We start from the raw sequence: 20,654 nt of genomic DNA, 5'->3' as shown, positions 1-20,654 counted from the left end.
AAAGACCTTCTCTCCCTTTCTTTACCAATAATTCTCATTTATGTTACTTGCAAACCTCCAGGGGTTCATAAATATTCACATACACAAATTGAGTACTGATAGAGTGATATAACTGCAGGCATGAGTCGACATTTTGGAATTTATTTCCATAACCTTCAGTTTGTAAACCAGAGAACACTTTGTTTTCTCATCTGCACAGCACAGTTTTAGAAGTATGACTGATTAGCTCCTTAAGAAGAGACTCTTGCTTAGAAGGAACAAAAGTGTTTGTAGCTTAGAAAAGAAAATCATAGGACTGAAGAATAAAAGCTTTTTATATTGAGGGTTGTGCCATAGCCCATGATTGTGTCTCTTGATAGAACTTCTTTTTGATGTATTATCTTCCTTTAATTAGTGGGAATCTGAAGACATCAATCCACAGAGTTATGAAAGGATACCAACACATATTTTCACTATTTGGAGGACTAGCCATGTGTCTTTTTTAAACAGCAAAATGAAACAAAAAACCCATCTTTTAACCAACTGCTGGAAAGTGATTACCTGTGACCTAATTTTAGAACCATTTCTTTGAGAGGGGTTTATTTTGGCCTGCCACTTGGGGATAACGATTGTAAACCTTAGAATTAATGTAATGAATTTACCTTATCTTCATTTCCTTTATAACATATGCCCACAGTTCCGAACTATGTATTTGATTTTCATTGTTAACTGGCCTAAAAAGTCATCAGTGCACAACTTCATATGACCTAGAAAAGGTTTAGTCAGAAAGCTCTGAGCTTTCTGGGAAGTTATATAATACATAATACCAGTAGAAACAGAATTTTCCTAATTGGTAATTATTGTTAAAAAGTTACATGTAGGGTGAAAACAATACAAGATTAAGAGATTTAAGATACTTTTTAAAATTCTCAGCGCTTTTAAACTTAGGATGGAACCAAAAGCACCTTTAATTTCTAGGCAGCAAGTCTAACCAGCTGCATTTGTGCAGGAAATGCTAACTAATGTAAGAGACAAATCCCCATATCCCAGAGGCTGGACATGAGAGGAGTTTACTTTTCACTTGGGTAAAATCCTGATTGACAAGTGATTTGCCACCAAATAATTCAAAGACCTGGAGTCTTGTATCCTGTGGCTGTAACCATTTCATCTCTTTGCTTTCAAGGCCACTGCGCTCATTTGCATCAAGCCGGAAGGGAAAGGGACAATGAACATTACCCATGGGAGGCTTCGTAAATTAATTATAAAAGGACTGCTTCACCTTTGGTCTCATTCTACTGGCAAAAGTTTAGTCACATGACATATCTAACCACAAAGGAGGCTGGAAAATATAATTTACCTGGAGGTACAGAAAGAAGAGGAAAGATTTGGTGTCATCAGCTAGCAATTTCTGTCACAACAGGCAATGGCTTTATACCCTTTTAACAACAATTCTAAAGCCTAAAAAAACAGAACATTTCTATTTACCAATATTTTGGGGGAAGAAATCACCAGCATTAATTTTTCTAAGTGCTCTGATTTTTCATTATTCAGTTCAGGGGAATGAGAATGAGACCATTTCTCAAACTTTGTGTTACTATTGACAGAATTATTTGGATTCATTTTCTTAAGTTTGCCTAAGCTGTATAAACATGAGCTCTGTCCCTGTAAAGTGGCTTCATGTATCTCACTTTGTCATTGTTGACCTAAGTAGGACCCGAGAAGTGGTTTATGAAAATCTCTCTCTGTGGATTGCTGAAGCTCTTGCTTAATCCTAACGGCACCGAATTGTGACGAACTCCTTCTCCTACCACTTCCTTAAAATAAAAATACTCTAGTAGTTTTTTTTTTCTTTTTTTGTCTTGAAATAACACTCTGGAAATATGTGCTGTAATGAAGAGAAGCAGGATTTTCTGGGAACAGGAATCATGGGAGCGTTCTCAGATCAACTTGTTTCTTAGCTCGAATTTACCATAAGAACCACTTTTGGTATGGGGACTCTCAAGGGAAATCAAGAAAACCTCAGAAATTTGCTCAGAGTTTCCAGGTTAAGTGGAATGGGAAGGCTGTGACAAGTGGCTGTGGCACCTACAATTATCATGATGAGTAGCCTGAGGCCCTAAATCAGAAACTCATTGCCCCTACACACACATGCACACACAGTCACACACGCACACATGCACACACATGAATGAACGTATGCACATGTACACACGCACAGGCACACTCACGCACACAGATGCGCACATGCACAGGCACACACACTCATGGACAGATGCGCACATGCACAGGCACACATGCGCGGACACGCATGCATGTACACACACATGCACACAAAGGCACACACACGCACAGTCACAGTCACACGTGCACACACACATGCATGTACGCACACACGCGCACACATGCACAGGCACCCACACTCATGTGCACACATGCATGCACGTACTCATACCCACACACACACAGACACACACACTCACATGCACACACACACGCCTGCACATGCGCACATGCACACACACACAGACACGCACAAACGCACAGGCACACACACGCATGCACGTACACACACCCACGCATGCACAGGCACACACACACTCACATGTGCACGCATGCACACACATACACACATTTTATTTCAACTCAGCCCATTAAAAAGTCAGAGTTTCGAATGTGCTATTTTATGAGGATGTTAACAGCATTACAGTTTAAAAATTTCATACTTCTCCGATCAGTCTGCCCATACTAGACTTCTTCCCTCTTAGAACTGTGGCAGAACTTACTGTCATAGCACTCACATAGCACTTTATATATATTGCTCTAGATTAAAGCATTTTTGTACCTTTTCCTTCTCACATTTTCATAACTAAGGTATTTTTTCCAAAAGAAACCAAAAATTTTATCCAATTAGCTATTTCAATTTTCCAAATTGATTTTCCACTCTTACCTATATGCATTTGGGGTCTCACTGTCGTTTACGTTCTTATTAACATATTTTAATCTCTTTTTACCTCATTTAGTGACCTCAATGAATCCAGTTTGGGAAAAGTTAATATTTGATATTTGTTTATTGACAAGTATTACTGACCTCTTACTATGTGGTAAGCCCTTTTCTGGGTTGTGGGAGACAGGGATAAATGAGACATAAATTTTGCTTCAAGTAGCTTCCATTCGAGGAGAGGGTTAGGAAGACAGACAATGAGATGTAAAGATATAAATGAGATAAAGAGACAAGCGTGGGGTGTGAAGACTTACATGATGAGAAGGATGCGGCTGTGTGGAGACTCAGGGGTGGCGTATTTCAAGCAGAAAAACAGCAATTGCAAAAGCGGGTTGGTGACTTCCAGGTGCAGCACAAAGGCCACTGTGGCCAAAGCCAAATGAGTAGGAGAACAAGTGGAAAGTGAGAAGGTGGGAGAAGTCACCAGGGGGCTTCATAGTTCCTGTAGACGATATCGAGAGTCACAAGAAGGTACTACGTGAGGTGGGCTAAGATCTTACTTATACTCTGATTGCCCCAGTTACCATGTGTAGACACGTCAAAAGGCAGAGGACAGAAGTCTGGGTGGACACGGACATGGTCTTGGACTAGGACCTTTAGTAGAGGAGGTGCTGAGATATGCTTAGGCTGAGTGTAAGTTGCAGGTAGAAGTTACAGGGTTACTCATGGGTTAAATGTATGCTGTGGAAGAAAAAGTGGAATCAAGGGAGACTCTTAGGCACAGATGGATTTTGGTACCATTTGTTATAACTGAGATGACTGGATGACATTCATTCATTCAAACATTTATTAAGAAAATATTTTGCGTCATTGCGCTCAGCACTTGAAGATAGGGAGAATACCTAAGGAATTATAATTTACGCAAGAGGTGATGAGGGCTGGCGTTGAGACAGAGGAAGAACAATGAAGAGAAAATGACAAAATGAAGAACATGTGGGAGACGGAATTAGCAGAATGCTGTGCCTGACGTTCAGAGAGAAAGATTCTGGAATGATCTGAAAATGTCTGATGCAAGCAGGTAGATGGCAATGCCACCAACAAAGATGGAGAATGTGTGAGAAGAAATTGGTTTGTGGAGAACGTCATTATGACATTAATATTGGCAGTTAATAATTATTGATCACTTCCTATGTACCAGGCACTCCACTTACTGCTTAATACAGACAGTCTCATTTACTCTCAAACATATTTGGATGATAGGATTATTATCCCTGAGACTATTACTTTATAGAGGAGTAAGCTGGGGCCTGCAGAGGTTAAATAACTTGCTGTATGTTACATATGTAGGAATTATGAAAGCCAGGCCTCGAAGCCATGGTAACATAACAATATTTGCAGATGTTGGGTGTGAGTTGAATAGACATTCACTTAGGGACATTTGGTAGACTTATAAGCATGGGCTTAGAACTTGGAATGTGTCGTGGAGGAAAAGACGTGCGAATTATCAGCGTAAGAGTGACTGTTTGATTGCACATCCTGCATTGGTGTTCTTCTCTTTCCTTATTTTTTTCTGCCCCTAAGGTGTTTCCTGGGATTATCATCGAAATAAGCTGCTTGCACGTGAATCTTTTGCCAGAGTCTGCTTCTGAGGCAACCCAAACCTAGACAGAAAGTGACTGAGAAGTAGACGGTAAAGAAGAAAGAGCAAAAAGATTCTTTCTTAGGAGCTTGGCTATGAAAAGAAAGGGAAATCAACAGGGAAGTAACCCCAAGAGAATGTAGGACTGATTTTTAAGAAGGTAAAACAACCATACTAAATGCTGGCAGAAATTAGTTCACAGAAAGGAAAACACTGAAGAGGTCCTGGTAAAACATCTCTACCGTTTTCCATGAGGTTAAGAAGTTATCTGCTCAGAGAGAAAAGGTGTCAGGGTTTAAGGTGGTTGCTGAAGGGTTGAAAACTACAGATTTTTCATGAATTGTACATGATTTTTGTCAGGAGAGCTTGGCAACCGAAGAGTAAAACTGGACAAGACGATTGGAATGAGTCTAGTTAACATTTTCAGAACGGATTTTTTGAATAATCCAAGTGCTCAGGATAGAAACGAAGGTGGTCAGGTGAAGGCGGAAACAGCTCAGACATTACCACTGCCCCCAGGTCCGGCTGACCTGGCTACAGACCACCTGACTGAGGCTCCCATTCCCCAGACGTCTCTGCTTTGTCTTCTGAAATCTTTACCTTGCCAATTCTGACTTACAGCTCCCCTGACCTTGAGGCTTCAAGAATATTCTTTTTCACTCTTTTTTTCCAGTAAGATAAAAGGAGTTACGGAGTCACTGAGTTGAAGAGATTTTAAAACTAGAAATGTTTCTGCCTATGAAGAAACTGAATCTCAGACAGGTACTAACTTGCCAAGATTATAAAACAAGGTATTAAGAAAGCCAAGAAATTGCTTTTTCTTTATTTTAAAAAACTTAACTTTTTTTTAGTATAGATTCAGGGGGTACATGTGCAGGTTTGTTACATGGATCTATTGTGCAATGGTGAGCCAGTTTTCTCCACTATACCCAGGTATCTACCACAAAGACAGGGACAAAGAAGCAAAAGCAGAGAGGCAAATGTGCAAAAAGGAAGAATATGCACTTTGTCCTTTTAAATGAAAACCAGTTTGAAATTTGCCTTGCTTTTTTCTTCATTTTTGCTAAGTATGTTTTCTTAAGTCTTGCTTAATTCTTGCTAAGTAATTTATTACTTTGATTTTCATCAGGGATAAAGCATGATGATCATAACAACTCTGCTTCTCTTATTGGGGCCATTATCACCTTGTCTTTCACGGAATGTCCTTCCTTCAGCTAAAAAGGATGAAGTGAGGAAGTGGATGAGATCAGATCACTGAGGTCAGCTAAAGAGTTTGGTGCCTACCATTGAGGATTCCTTCCTGTCCCCCAGGGAAGCACCTCTGCAGCCAGCTCTGTTCCGGAAAGCCCAAGGAGCAAAAGATCAGGCAGGCTAATTAACTAAGAGCTCTGCCTTTGGCTGTGGAAATCATTAACCATAGAGCCACCACAAGGCCACTGGTTTTTTAATGATGATTTTAATTTACATACGAAGCTAACAGTTTAAAGGATGTTGCTCTGGGTAGAATTTGTGAGTCATGCCTAGGCAGGTTATTTCAAAGTCAATTACACTTTAATATTCTTTGTCCGAAAAGTCGTTCTTTCATTTTGACAACTTCATTTTATAAATACCATCACTGGTCTGTCATTTGCTTGATTCTGGGTAAATTAATTCCAATCAAGCATTTGTTATTTTAATAAAAGAAGACATATATAAAAATTGCTTTTAAAATTATAATGGGGCCAAGCGTGGTGGCTCACACCTGTAATCCCAGCACTTTGGGAAGCCGAGGAGGGAGGATCATTTGAGGCCAGTGGTTCAATGCCAGCCTGTGTCATGTCGCTAGACTCCCTTTACCTGCAACCTTTGATCTCTACAAGAAATGCAAATAACATAAAATTGTAACAATTGTGAAATCATCTGGATTTTGGAACTAGAAGGGACTTTAGATATTACCTACTCCAAGTGATTTTCAAATAAAATTAAAATCCAGAGATGTTAAGTGACTTGTCAGAGGTCACAGAGCATTTGACTGGAGGAGTCGCACTGGATGAAAAGTCTGATATTTTCCCCTAAAACTATTAATGAAATTAGATACATTAAGATAACACAGTGTTTCAAAACAATGCACTTTTTTTCCAGAATCAATTAAATCCTACATAGTTGAGTGTTCCTGCATTCCAAATTGGACAGCTTGGCTCACAGGCATTACTGCTGTCAAAACCCATATCGTCTCAAGCTAATATTCTTCATTTGAAAAGCAAAATCCATTTAGTTGTTTTTCATTAAACAATAATACTTGTCTTGAGGTAATGTGGCCAAAAAATGGCAGTCATGAAAGAAACAGCTTAATTGCACTCAGAACAGCACTTAAAAGAAACAATTACATCTCAAAGACTTGAGGGTATAATCTATCATGAATAAAGCGGCCCACCTTAATAATAAGGGCAAGAGGTTTGAAGTGATTTACGGTTTTACAAGGTATTTCACGTCCAGCCTCATGCCGTTTTTAAAATGACAGAGTCAATGATTGTTACGACCTTCTATGACTTAAGGCGCAGAGATGTTAGTGGCTTGTTCGAAGTCACGGCTGTTGAGTGGCCTGGTCTAGGTCAGGTCCCACTCTCTCGGTTTGCTGGTACTCAGTGCAGGCCTTCCTCTACATGACAGGAACGGCCCTTCATGGAAGTACGTGTGAAACCATCACTCTGTGTTCTTGTTGGACACCGGCTGACTTACCAGCTGCTCAGCTAGTGAGTGGAAAGGGCCTCACTAAACTCCTCAGCTGAGGCCCTATCTCTGTAAGAGCTGGGACAGAGGGCATGGCTTCCTACTTCATTACTGTCCTCTGACTGCAACATGGACTCTGTGAGGTCTCGACGTACTGTACCCCTGCCCCAACCACCACAGGGCCACATCCACCAAGTGGTACCACACCCCTCTTTGGAAAATGCTCTTCCTTCACACCCTGTGTGCAACACCACAATGCCTGAGAAGATGATGACTTAGGATGTGCAGAGACTGGCATAAAACCTCCAAAAAACAGCCGCCCAGCCCTGGTAATAAGACTCGTCTTGAGGTAATGTGGCTTCTGCACTAAGAGATAAAAAGAGAGGAGGGTCCAGATGGAAAGACGCATACGGCCAGGAAGCTCCAGCTTGAGACGTTCTGGAACATGAGAGGAGAAAGCTGAGGCAAGGATTTTACACTCCAGAGGCGGCACGCGTCTGTGCCCAGGCGCACTCTCCCACGACACTCCTGTTCAGCACAGCAGGCAAGCTTTAGGAACTCTGTCCTTGCTCTCCATCCCAAGCACTTGAGAAAAGGGAGCTCACTCTCAATCCTCTGTAGACGGTCAGTTTAGGCTAATTCCAGCATCTTCAAACCATGGCACTTACTCCAATCGCTCCTATCAGGGCTTCTCCATATTCCACAAACCTGATAATACCCAGTCTTCTCTCAAACAGGGCTGTTTCATCATCACAAAAAAAAAGGCGATAATGCACGTGGTTAATCTTTTCGATATTCACTTCTGTTTTCATGTAGTTTTGTCCTGACTAGATGGTCATACATTCCAGTGTTGTCTTTATAAAATTATCAGTAACATTCTCTGGTGCTCTCAAAATGTTCGTTTGCAGTAATACATTATTTGGTCACCACAGCCGTACTTTGTAAAATGAATTGACAACTTATTTGAACACAATACATCATTTATATTGGTTTTCTTATGCCATACCTTCAACCCTTAGGAAATATTTACTGAGTACTTGCTATATTCAAAACATTACTGTAGAAGCTGTGAGGAATGCTAAGGTGGAAACATGGTTTCTATTGCCCAGAAACTCATTATCATGATGAAAATATAGATAATAAAAAATACTGCTATAAGATATATATGAGTTATAAAAGAGATTTGAGTATTGTTCTGTGGGACAATGAAGAAAAAAGCTGATCCATGGAATTGGGGTGTTTTGAAGAAGGATAAGACTTAAGCATTTCAGGCAGAGAGAGTAAATAATAATATTATCAGCAAAAACAATAGCAGTTATAATTTATTAGTACCTACTATGCTGTAGGGATTGTGCAAGATGCCTTAGAGATATTTTTAATCATATACAATGTAATCAAATCAGTCTTTATATCTAACAAGTCCGGGATAGATAATCGTTATTAGAATCCAAGAAAAGCAAATAACTAGGAAGGCTGGGTGATGTCTTGCTCTGGAAACCTCGAAATCCCAGGCAAGTAGTTGATATTTCAACCTATAGGCAGCAGAAGCCATCTCTGGTCTTCACTTGAGAGTATGATCAGATGGTGGCAGTGGGAGGATGGTGAGAGGAGAGAGAGGTAGGCGCTTGTTAGGAAGCCATGGTCATGGTGCAGGCGTCAGGAATGACCGAAGCAGGTGCAGCGCAATGGAAACTGGGGACGAGTTTGAGATCATTCGCAGGGATAATTCAACTTGATAAGATATGAGATTTTCCTGATTGTCTTATAAACTCTACTAAATTTCTAATTCTTAAGATAAACTAAGATTGTGTATACAGGAATGGGATGTTGTATGTGAAATTAACTTGCATGTTTCTCCTTTCTTCCTCCATTACTGCTTAGCCCACTGAGTGTTAAATTACCTTTAACTACTAGAAAATTTTAATAACTTTCTAGAAAATGAACAGTTGCAATTAATTTATCTCTTGTTTTTTAAAAATTATTTTTAAGCTTTGTGTAGTATCATGTAAGTGAAATTGAAGAACAAGCTGTCAAAAAAGTAAATATTAAGAAAAGAGAATCTGGCTCAAGAGTCAATCCATGCATGCCACAGTGATATGAATGATCATCAACAGTAGAAAATTCATTTTGAAATATTTTTCTAGTTATGGTATTGGCTTGTGATAACTCCTCAAAATTCTTTCACTTGGTCCTTGATTAGGATATAACATTGTCAAGCTCAAACTCCTAACTTCAATCTCATTGGCAATATCTGCAACAAAAACTGTGGGCTCAAGTAAAACAAGCTCAAGAATAACCAAGTGTGAGCAATATCATTTGTCTTATAATTGGGATGTCATTTATTGTATTAATCCTGAAAAAGAAACTGTTATTCTAAGAGTCTGTCTCCAGTTTAAGCTCACTGTTGAACTTCTCAAAAGGTATATTCTGTTTCAAAATCATCAAGTACAAATTTGAAGGTGACATCCACCTTCCTGCTAGTAATACAGTCACTCATATTCTATGCTTTCAGAAAAGAAGTTACAACCTAGTACAAAGTGTTCTTGAAGAATGTCTGCAATTTCCTATATTGGCTGCAAACAAGATTCTAAGTGCTAATAATTTATGATGAGCTCCCATGAATTATGGCTTTGTCTCAGATTGGAAACAGATTCCTAAATCATTTCATTTAAAAGTAGATATTTCCTACCACACTGTATCAAAATGTAGTATCTGTCACTTTGAGGATCATTTAACATTTTCTATAAAATTCACACTGATTAGACCGTTTCTGTAACATTGTCCACCTAGAAATGCCCACATGAGGAACTTTTCTATAGTTTCTCTTTCAATCATGGCTAATGCTTCCCTCTTAATCCCGCTGTCTCTATTCTTCACCAGAAGTAATAAAGTGCTGAGTTTTTAGTGAAAAGAAAATGGCTTGGCTGTCTAGAATACATTTGACTAATATCTCTGAAAACAAAAATTTCAGAGGAGCCTTTATTCTCATAAAATTGTTTTTCCTGTTTATCTTTACAAATCAACATCAATGGCAAAGAGGAGAGAATTCATTTAAATTTTAGAATATTTTATGCTTCACACACATAAAAATCCTCTAAGGGAAATATTATTGTTGTACATATTTAAACATGAGAAACTGAGGCTCAGGAAGAGAATGATCATATGAAGAGCAGAAGACGGAGCCAGAATTTGCATGCTGGTCTGATTTCACATCAACTTGACACTATATCCCAAGTATAATGTTTGGATCAATACCAAGAAATAACAGGAGATTTGTATGTAAACCACAGGACTCTTCTACCAAATGAACATGATACAAAAACAGGAAGAATTCTTACATTGCGAGTGACTGCTGGCTGTTCCCACAGTGTAGGCAGCCCTGGTACTCAGCATAGATACTGAGGTCTTCACCTTGGCAGGCCCAGAGCTCTTACACATCAGCAGAGGAATGGCGGGAACAGGGTGGCAAAACTCAGGGCCAGGTGGGGGTAGCTCATTGATAAGGGTTTCAGAGCAGAGATTCATGTTACAGTATTTAGTGAAATAGTATACACAGAGCCCATCCTATCCCAGAGTTCTCATGCTATCTAGGAATTTAAATAACAGCATGTGCAAGAACTGACTATAATGCCTACCTCGGAGCCTCTGCTCCCCTCCAGCTTCCAGATCCAGTCTCAGAAAAGCAAACAACATTCAGATCCTCTTTCCTTTTAATGGGATATCCACACTTCCCTGGCAATTTGAATTCTATTGAGTCACCTATTCTGGAAGGCATGATGTAATTGCCATAAATGCCTTTTTCTCTTTTCTCTTCTTTTCTGAGATGGAGTCTCGCTCTGTTGCCCAAGCTGGACACTGGTGTGGTCTTGGCTCACTGCAACCTCCACCTCCAAGGTGATAGCGATTCTCCCTGCCTCAGCCTCCTGAGTAGCTGGGATTATAGGTGCCCGCCACCATGCCCAGCTAATTTTTTGTATTTTTAGTAGAGATGGGGTTTCGTCCTGTTGGCCAGGCTGGTCAATGCCTCATTTTTTTATGTCAGTCAGCTAATGGAAATAGACAAGAGGGATATAGTTCAGCTAGCTCAACCCACCAGCCATATCTCATTTCTAGCTTTGGCTTAACCAGGACACCCTTGACATTTAGAGGCAGAAATAATCTTACCAAATGAAGGATCTGACACAGAGGACACTGTATCCTGTTTTTAAAATTTGTACAGGATTCATAAATTTGCTTTGGAATTTGTGCCCATATTTAAGTGATTAAGTTTATGTAGAGCAGGTAGGAGTTTGAATATATTTGACTCAAAAAATATGTGTGAAAGTCAAGTATTCACCTTTCAAAAATTTATAGGGAAAATATGGCAAAGAAACATATCCCCTACCTTCAAAAAAGAAACTCACAAAAAACAATTCTGTCTCCTTTTCTAAGAGCAATTCAAGACCATGGATAGGATTTTATGTTTCTTATTGACTTCAGCCCAGGTCATATAATTCTTAAGACATAATCGGTGTTCAATAAACATTTCCTGTATAAACTAATTTTTTTCTTATTACAGGCATCTTCATATTTTCAAAGTTACTGATTTGATGAAACAAGGAAAGCTGAAGTACTATAGTGACATTTGAATGTATTTCCTTAACTCAAATTAATCTAATATAGACTCTTAGATATAAAGGCTTTTTATTATACTTTAGGTTCTGGGGTACATGTGCAGATCATGCAGGATTGTTGCATAGGTACATACATGGCAAGGTGGTTTGCTGCCTTCCTCCCCCCATCACCTATATCTGGTATTTCTCCCTTCGTTATCCCTCCCCACCAATCACACCCCACACTGTCCCTCCCCTACCCCCCACCAACTGACTGCAGTAAGTGAAGCTTCCTTCCCTGTGTCCTCGTGTTCGTGTTCTAATTGTTCAACATCCGCCTATGAGTGAGAACATGCGGTGTTCGGTTTTCTGGTTCTTGTGTCAGTTTGCTGAGAATGATGGTTTCCAGATTCATCCATGTCCCTATAAAGGACACGAACTCATTGTTTTTTTTAAGGTTGCATTGTATTCCATGGTGTATATGTGCCACATTTTCCTTGTCCAGTGTATCATTGATGGGCATTTGGGTTGGTTCCAGGTCTTTGCTATTGTAAACAGTGCCACATTGAACATACATGTGCATGTGTCTTCATAACAGTACAATTTATAATTGTTTGGGTATATACCCAGTAATGAGATTACTGGGTCAAATGGTATTTCTATTTCTAGGTCCTTGAGGAATCACCACACTGTCTCCCACAATGGTTGCACTAATTTGTACTCCCACCAACAGTGTAAAAGTGTTCCTATTTCTCCACATCCTCTCCGGCGTCTGTTGTCTCCAGATGTTTTAATGATCACCATTTTAACTGGCATGAGGTGGTATCTCAATGAGGTTTTGATTTGCATTTCTCTAATGACTAGTGATGATGAGCATTTTTTCATATGTTTGTTGGACTCATAAATGCCTTATTTGGTAAAGTATCTGTTCATATCCTTCGCCCAATTTTGAATGGGTTTTTTTTTTCTTGTAGATCTGTTTTAGTTCTTTGTAGATTCTGGATATTAGCCCTTTGTCGGATGGGTAGGCAATTAATAGCATACCAACTAAAAAAAGCCCAGGTCTAGACAGGTTTACAGCCGAATTCTACCAGACATACAAAGAGGATCTGGTACCATTCCTTCTGAAACTATTCCAAATAATACAAAAAGAGGGAATCCCCCCCCCCAACACATTTTATAAGACCAACATCATCCTAATACCAAAACCAGGCAGAGACTAACAAAAAAAGAAAACTTCGGGCCAATATTCATGATGAATATCGGCACAAAAATATTCAATAAAATACTGGCAAACAGAATGCAACAGCAAATCAAAAAGCTTATTCATCATGATCAAGTAGGCTTCATCCTGGGGATGCAAGGCTGGTTCAACATATGCAAGTCTATAAATGTAATCCACCACATAAACAGAACCAAAGAGAAAAACCACATGATTATCTCAATAGATGCAGAGAAGGCCTTCAACAAAACTTAGCAGCCCTTTATGCTAAAAACCCTCAATAAAGTAGGTATCAATGGAATGTATCATAAAGCAATAAAAGCTATTTACGAAAAAACCCACAGCCAGTATCATACTGAACGGGCAAAAACTGGAAGCATTCCCTTTGAAATCTGGCACAAGACAAGTATGCCCTCTCTCACCACTCCTATTCAATATAGTATTGGAAGTTCTAGCCAGAGCAATCAGGCAAGAAAAAGAAATAAAGGGTATTCAATTAGGAAAAGAGGAAGCCAAATTGTCTCTATTTGCAGATGACATGATTGTATATTTAGAGGACCCCATCATCTCAGTCCAAAATCTCCTGCAACTGATAAGCAACTTCAGCAAAGTCTCAGGATACAAAATCAATGTGCAGAAATCACATGCATTTCTATAAACCAATAACAGACAAACAGAGAGCCAAATCAAAGTGAACTCCCATTCACAATTGCTACAAAGAGAATAAAATACCTAGGAATACAACTAACAAAGGATGTAAAGGACCTCTTCAAAGAGAAATACAAACCACTGTTCAATGAAATAATAGAGGACACAAACAGATGGAAAAACATTCCATGCTCATGGCTGGGAAGAATCAACAACATAAAAGTGGCCATATTGCCCAAAGTAATTTACAGATTCAACGCTATCCCCATGAAGCTACCAATGACCTTCTTCACAGAACCAGAAAAAACCACTTCAAACTTCATATGGAACCAAAAGAGAGCCCGCATAGCCAAAACAATCCTAAGCAAAAGAACAAAGCTGGAGGCATCACGCTGCTTGACTTCAAACTATACTACAAGCCTACAGTAATCAAAACAGCATGGTACTGGTACCAAAACAGAGACATAGACCAATGGAACAGAACATAGGCCTCAGAAGCAACACCACACATCTACAACCATCTGATCTTTGACAAACCTGAGAAAAACAATGGGGAAAGGATTCCCTGTTTAATAAATGGTGTTGGGAAAACTGGCTAGCAATGTGCAGAAAGCAGAAACTGGACCCCTTCCTGCCACCTAACAGTAACTGTAACTCCAGATGGATTAAAGATCTAAACATAAGGCCTAACACTATAAAAACCATAGAAGAAAACCCAGGCAAAACTATTCAGGACATAGGCATAGGCAAGGACTTCGTGGCTGAAACACCAAAAGCCATGGCAACAAAAGCCAAGATAGACAATGGGATCTAATTAAACTCCACAGCTTCTGTACAGCAAAGGAAACAATCATTAGACTGAACTGGCAACCAACAGAATGGGAAAAAATTTTTGCAATATAAAGGCCTTTTGAGGTTAGAGTCTATTACTGACAATGATGCTACTTCCTGACAGTGGATATTTGTAGCCTAATTCTCTTGCAAATGGTGGGGGGGCGGGGGTAGAATTATCTAAATATTTAACAGAAATTGATGTTTCCTCTTTCTTAGTGGAGAGTCATAGCTGGGAAGAAGCTGCCCAGCTGGTGGTTACTCTGCCTACCCCTTGTATGTGGGTTGGGCCATGCAAAAAGTTATTGCCAATGGAAAGGCAGAAGAAATGTGGTGACTCACTTCCAGGCTAGGCTGTCAAGAAGGAAATGTGCCTTCTGCACTGGAGAGGACAGCAGACCTGAATAATGGAACAACCCTAGGTCCTGGAATCATCCTGTAGAAGAAGGCTGCCCTCCATCCAGGAACATATATGATACAGAAGCATAGGATAACCTCATATTGTGATAAGTTATTGAAATTTTGGAATGTATTTGTTCAACAGCTAAAGTTACCTAACTATGTATACATTTGCAAACATGGGACCAATAAGTGGGGAGAAAACACCATGCAACATTTTCAGAAACGCTTACATAGAGTGCTACGGAAATATCAGATACAGCAGGGAGAATATATAAACCGGCTGGGGAACAGGATAGAAGGAACTGCAAGGTACCTAAAGGAATCTCTCAAAACTGTGAAAGAACAGAATAAAAATAATTTGTTTTAAAAATATGTGTGGATCGCTTGGTAAGAACATTCTCTCTCCACCAATCTGTGCTGTTGGGGAAACATGGTGGTGAGCACAGCAGGCCATGGCCACTAGGTTTCTTTATTCACCAAGGGTGTTTAAGGTGAGTCTTCGAGGACATTATGTTTTCCCACCAAAAAAAAGAAATACATTTTCTTTTTTTTTTTCTTCTTTTATTTTTTGAGACGGAGTTTCACTCTTGTTACCCAGGCTGGAGTGCAACGGCTCACTGCAACCTCTGCCTCCTGGGTTCAAGCAATTTTCCTGCCTCAGCCTCCCGAGTAGCTGGGGCTACAGGCGCGTACCGCTGTGTCCAGCTAATTTTTGGTATTTTTAGTAGAGACGGGGTTTCACCATGTTGTCCAGGATGGTCTCGATCTCTTGACCTCGTGATCCACCTGCCTCGGCCTCCCAAAGTGCTGGGACTACAGTCAGAAGTACAGTCAGAAGTAGTTTGGTGAAAACATATTTTTAAAATTATAGCCACAAATTTTAGTAATAAACTGACACTTCTCAGATTTTTGCTCAAGTTTAAAAATGTGTATCTTTGATTATTTTACTTCCCCTCCAGTTACAATAGTTTCCTGGAGTCTAATAAATGTGGACTTGTGTGCTGAATGTCAGCTCAGTTGTAGAAAGTTGCTGGCAATTCATTTCTTAAAATATTATACATTATTTTTCACTTCTTCTAGAATATTGAGTGGGCCTAAATCCTTTTTATTTATCTACTGTTAGCTAGAGGCTGGTACAGGGTTATATTTCTAAGTTTAAAACAACAGAGCACATCAAGTGGAATCAGTGTTGTTGAGTACGACAGATAGTGTCCATATTTAACTTGGGTGTGATCATTTTCACATCAACAGCATTTTGCCATCAATAGCATTTTATTTTCATTCGATTATTCACTTTTAATTTCAATCCTGTGGTGACTTGTTTGGGAATTCTGAGATATGTTTGCTATACCATCCATAGTTTTTAGAAGAGTGCTTAATACACAATAGGTTCCCAATAAATACATTTAACTGTCTTAATTACTAAAACGAAGAAGAGTAAAGAAAGGAGGAAAATACATTATTTTTTTGCTGTTGACTTAGTTGAAGATTCCGGATTTCTGTGGCAAGCTCAAATCAGGATATATCCTGCAGTGATCTGATGTACTCTGTTGGGAATTGTGCTTATTCCTTTCAGGCCTGCAGGCAGAAACACCCACTCGAAGAGAGCTCGGCACCCAGCTGTCCACGGGATTTCCCTCTGGGCATTGTAAATGCCCCCTTTCCTCTCCCTCTGCGTTTCTCCTACAACTGTGACTCATTTAGAACTATATTAAGAGGCACGCCAACCAGAAAACTGCTAAGGATATCAGTGGTTAAGGAAGGCTGAGGTGTCAATAGAACAAATCAGGAACAGGTGCCAGTTAACTTAAAGGTTTCCACCTGCACTAGATGAACAAAATGCAAACTGGTGTCACTCTGCTGAGAGGAAATACAAACAGCCATGCTGGGTGGCGCCTCTCTCTTCTATTGAATATTCTGAGGAGCCTGAAATCAGCAATCACAGCTGAAATTTCTGAAATAAAAGAAGGCATGGCATAAGGCTATTTAAAGCGAATACATAGTTTATTATCCAACTGTTCAATCCTTTAGTGGAGTTCACAGAAAGCTTTCTGGTTCATAAAATTGACAAAAACCAAAACCAGCAACAAGGACAAAAACAGAAGAGAGATCCAGAATATAGGAAATATTTTTCTTATTTTTCATTGTCAGAAGATTGAATCTGCTTAAGTTGGTAGGAGTTTAGTATGTTACTTCTTTTAGTGAATGATTGTTATTAACTATCAGTTTCTCCCTTTATCTCTACTGTTGAATAAATAGTTAAATATTTTTGGTTTGAAGGGGAACAACGTATTAGTCGTCTCAATTTAGTCCTGAACTTTTTGTCAACTGGATCTCCATTTTTGTGGGAATCACCGCTGTGCAAACTGAATCACTTTTGTTCTCTGATACCAGTTCAAATTCATCTTGCACCTTGAGAATATTCACTTTGGTGGCTGGTCTTTATTGCTGTGTGTGTTCTCTGATTTAACCAACATGAAAAATAAGAGTACCATCCAAGCTGTCATATAAATAATTGATGTCTAGTGGTGGTAACAGGTAGGCTCAGAGGAAAAAATAGCGCCCAGTGGACACAGAGGCCAAGTGCAGCTGGTGTGAGTGACCTGCAGAGATGGCAACATCCAACACGAGGTAGTAAGGCAACTCTTGGTTTTCTAGGCAGAGAAGATCTAAACAGCATATGTGAACATCATCACTGAGCATTTGGCTGCAAATTAGAGAAAGCTGATAACAGCACCTTAAATGAATAATAGTGTATTTTTTGTTACATGCTAAGAAATATGGAGCCAATAGCTTCTACATGAGTTAACTACTCAACGACACCAAGACCCAGATTTTCCATCTTTGCGTTCGGCAGTGTTCAGCATTTTGGCTTTCATCCTCGTGTCCGTAGCTCATATTGCAATATGGCAGCTGCTGTTTCTATTCCAAATGTCTAAGCCAGGAAGGAGGAGGAAATGGGCGGGACCATAAAAGAGCGTTATCTCTTTCCCTCAAGACCAGAAGCTTTCCCAGAACCACTTCAGAGTCAATTGACACTTGGGTCACATTGGCCACAGCAGTGTCATATGAGCACTTCTAGCTATTGAAAAGCTAAGACAGCTGGGAACAAGTCTGCCATAACTGGTGTTGACCAGTCAACTGCTCATCCCTGTGAATGTGAGAACATTGCCATTCTGAACAAGGTCAGAATTTTGTTAACAAGGGAAAAAGAAAACATTGGAGTCAGTAGATAATGAAAAGGACCTGCTATCGCCACATGTCATGGGGATGGGAGATAAGTAGCAAGCAAGAGACGAAGTAAGCAGCGTCCATCATCTTGTAGCTGAGAAGACAAGTCTCTGAATGCACATAAAGCGTTTGTTGGAAGTATTCTAAAGAAAAACACGGGCAAGAGGAAGGACTTTTAGAAGGTGGGCGATCCTCTACTCCTGGAATAATATCGGTCCCCAAGACTCTGACTATGTTAGTTCTTGACTACTCTTTAACTTGGGCTGTATTAATAACTTGGAACTGTTGATGAAAAGAATGGGTATCTGTGAGTTTGGATATTTGTAGGTGAATTATTTCATAGTTACATGAGGATACGTGTTAACAAAATTAAAAGTTGTTCTGGTTTATAAATATTTAATTATGAATAATTGTACTGATTGTCAAGGTTTTTGTTTTACTTTTATCTTCTAGTGCCTCAGTTTTTTGCTGCTTTGTGGTGTATTAGTAAAGACCCCTTGTCTTGAAAATGACAGAAGAACAATTTATATCTTAAGTACAAGGGAAAAAAAAAAGGAATGTAATGCCCTGTATAAATGGAAGGTCCGTGGTTTGAGCCAGGGTTTATTTCTATATCTCCAGCTCTTGCTTCTCTTTTTCCTGTTTTGACTTAATTTTATATTCCTGTAGATAGTCCGGTCTATGCGGTCACAGAAGATGGCTGTCAGCAGTTCTAGTTTATGACAGCCATTGATTTGAGAAGAAGGGTCATACTTTCTTCCAATGTCCCCGTATCACAAAACAGGGAAGGCTCTGATTGGCCTTATTTGGATTATGAATCCATTGCTAAACCAATAAGCTGGAAGACATGCTATTCTTGTTGAATGAATCTGGATACTGAGCTCATACCCCTGTGGATAAGGGATGAGGTGGCAGGGTTGAGCCCATCTGATCCATACCAAAAACAAAAACAGAAATTCCCAAAGGGAAGGATACCTATTAGACCAAAAATTTAAAAAAAAAAGGCCAAATATTAACAGCAACAAATAAATGTCTGCTCATAGGACAAATTAGTATTTCACGGACTCTAACACTTAGGAAGGCATTGTTTATCTTTTGCCTGACTTGAGAATGTAAGTGTAATCACAATCATATCTAGGAAAACTCAGATGACATAAAACACCCTCACTAATTTAGATCATGTTAGTATAATTATAATATCTTCTACTAGCACTGCATGCACGCTGGGCTGGGTATTATATTAAGCATACTCTATTCTTTCCCCATATAATTCTTAGAGTAATTACATTTTTCTCATGAAGAAGTTGGGGCTTATACAGGTTAAGTTGCTTAAAGTCACACAGCTAACTAATGGTAGGATTCTACTGGTTTTAAAGGCCAACTAATTACATAAAAATCCATTATTATTTACTGGTTGAAATCTGTTTATGTTGTCTGAGACAACCAAAAAATCCTGAAATTGTCCTATTATTTTCAAGGATATAAGCTAACAACTAGAAAAATGTTATTTAGCAGAAGTCTTTGGTTTCCCTCTTTATTCTATAAATTGTATTTTACATTTTTATTTTATAAATTTAATAAATATATACAAATATTTTTCTAAGCTAATAGTAAAAGTATTCATTTTCTGAATAATTTAAATGTTCTCACCTGTAGTACAAACTTAAAAGGTACCATCTTTGAAAACATACTTGCTAAACTTGATATCAGACCTTGACTCAATTTTCACAAATTTGAAATTAGTTGAAAGCAAATTAATGTTCTTTTCTCTATTTAAAAGGCTTAAAAAATTCAGTTTCTTCCAGTATTAGTGTATGTACAGAGAAGTGTTAGTAGAATGCTGGGGAGAGAGATTTGAAAAGATCCAAAATGAACTTATGAATTAGTTATAAAGGGCTCAGTGTTAATCTGTAACATATTCTGTTTCTTTCAGAGCACTTTTGTTAGGTCATCATTCATCAATCAATAGATGTATTTTGAGTGATAGCGGTATGTTGGGCATTGGCATAGAAGCTGCTAACCCAAGTAAAAATATGGGATCCCTGACTTCAAGGAACTCAGGGTCTAGTTTGGGGGACAGATCAGTCGGCACATAGCTAAACAGAGCGTGAGGACTGTCAAGCAGTGTACACACAATGAGCTGTGGAAACCCCAGAAATGTCTCCACAGACAGCTTAGGTGATAGGGTGGGTTAGAGAGTAATGAGGAAAGCTTCTGGGAGGCTCAGTGCCCGAAGTGGATTGTGAAGGATGAACATAGGGAACAGATGGTGATAGCAGAGGGCTACAAAAGGGTTCAAAGCAGGAGAGGCAGCGGGCACCAGGTCACCATCACCTATGAGAGTGACAGACAGAAGAAGGGGTAGGGTGGGAGAAGTATTTATAGTTCTAAAAATAGTTCAGTATAAATAAGGGTAGAATGTGGTAAGAAGGTAAGTAGGGAGTGATCAAAAAACCAGTA

At 39.2% G+C, this 20,654-nt stretch overlaps 1 pseudogene; it reads left to right on the top strand.

Moving 5' to 3' along the window:
- Positions 1-4,375: 4,375 nt before the first annotated feature.
- The window catches only part of LOC116565049, a 29,568-nt pseudogene continuing 13,289 nt past the window's right edge, over positions 4,376-20,654 (top strand).

Source organism: Sapajus apella, unplaced genomic scaffold (assembly GCF_009761245.1).
Source record: "Sapajus apella isolate SASKATOON/1434 unplaced genomic scaffold, GSC_monkey_1.0 scaffold38, whole genome shotgun sequence".
NCBI lineage: Eukaryota > Metazoa > Chordata > Mammalia > Primates > Cebidae > Sapajus > Sapajus apella.
Note: the sequence above shows the minus strand (reverse complement) of the source record. Positions and strands in the feature narration are given on the sequence as shown.